The sequence below is a fragment of the Marmota flaviventris genome, chromosome 9 (genome assembly GCF_047511675.1).
Source record: "Marmota flaviventris isolate mMarFla1 chromosome 9, mMarFla1.hap1, whole genome shotgun sequence".
In the NCBI taxonomy this organism is placed as follows: Eukaryota; Metazoa; Chordata; class Mammalia; order Rodentia; family Sciuridae; genus Marmota; species Marmota flaviventris.
In genome coordinates, this window is record NC_092506.1 from 40,374,251 (window position 1) to 40,375,623 (window position 1,373).

At 27.9% G+C, this 1,373-nt stretch overlaps 1 non-coding gene across 1 annotated transcript; it reads right to left on the reverse strand.

The window, feature by feature from the left end:
• Nucleotides 1-842: 842 nt before the first annotated feature.
• Nucleotides 843-949, reverse strand: LOC114093856 (U6 spliceosomal RNA). Its single transcript, XR_011708693.1, has one exon. It is a non-coding gene; the product is annotated as a U6 spliceosomal RNA (small nuclear RNA).
• Between the last annotated feature and the right edge of the window lie 424 nt (nucleotides 950-1,373).

Sequence of the window (1,373 nt, forward strand, 5' to 3'; positions counted from 1 at the left end):
AGACATAGGAAAAATCAGTTTGGAAGTGATATTGTCATGAATTATAGCAACATTTTGGAAGCTAGAATCCTGTTAATATAAAATATTGTGTGTGTATACACACATAATGCACATATATAGTATGGAAATGACTTTAGTTAATAATAATGTATTATGTATCTCAAAATAGTTAAAAGAGAGGACTTAAATATTGTCATGACACACAAATGATAAATATTTGAGGTGGTGGATATGCTAATTAGTTTGTTCTGGCACATAATGTGTACAAATATTAAACATCCTATTGTACCTTATTACTATTTTAATACCATTACTTGTTATTGGTCTGTTTAGATTGTTTTATAGCCTCTTGATTCATTTTGTAGGTTGTATGTATCTGGACATTTATATATTTCTTCTAGATTTTCTAATTCTTTGGAATGTATATTTTTTTGAGGATTTTCTAATTTGTTGAATTAGTTATAATGACAGTTGAATGCACTATAATGCATCATACATAAATGAAGTATAATTTCTCATGTTTTAATGTAGTCCCTAATGATTCTCTAAATTTTATCATAACCCTTTATTCATCTCTAATTTTTTTCTCTTGGGTCTTCTCTCAATATTGGTTTCAGTAAATGTTTATGAATTTTGGTTATCTTTTCAAATAACCAACTCTTTCTTTCATTGATCTTTGTGGGTGGGTGTGTCTGTGCGTGAGTATATGTATGTAGTTCATTAAATTCAGTACTCATCTTTATTATTTCTTTCTTCTACTGTTCTTGGTATTGATTTGTTCTTGTTTTTCTAAGGTCCTAAGATGCATCATTAGGTCATTTATTTAAGATGTCACAGATTTTCAAAGTATGGAACACTTCTAGAATTAGTGTGTCATCCTTACACAGTAGCCATCCTAATAATCTCTGCATTGTTCCAATTTTGGTATATGTGTTGGGAAAGTGAACATATATGACACTAATCTTTAAACCGAAAGCACTGTGATATGTACTGTAGGATTCTTAAAGGTAATTGTTCAAATATATTTTTAAAAAGATTTCTTGAATATATATGCATATATATATATATATATATATATATATATATATATATACAAATAAAGCTTTTTTCCCCAATCTACAAACTACAGTTAAAATTAAAGACTGAGATAAGTAAATTAAATAAAATTAAAGTTGAGATAAGTAAATTGTTTACTTATATTGACATAAGTAAATTGTTGAAGGCCACAGAGCCAATTAGTGTCAAGACAAGAATCAATACCTCAGCCTAGGTTATGTCTTACATATGCCTTATTCTTCCTGGAAATGCCTGTTAAAACATATTGGTCATGTAGAAATGTTTATTTTTCAAAGTTAATATGCACAGTAAGCAAA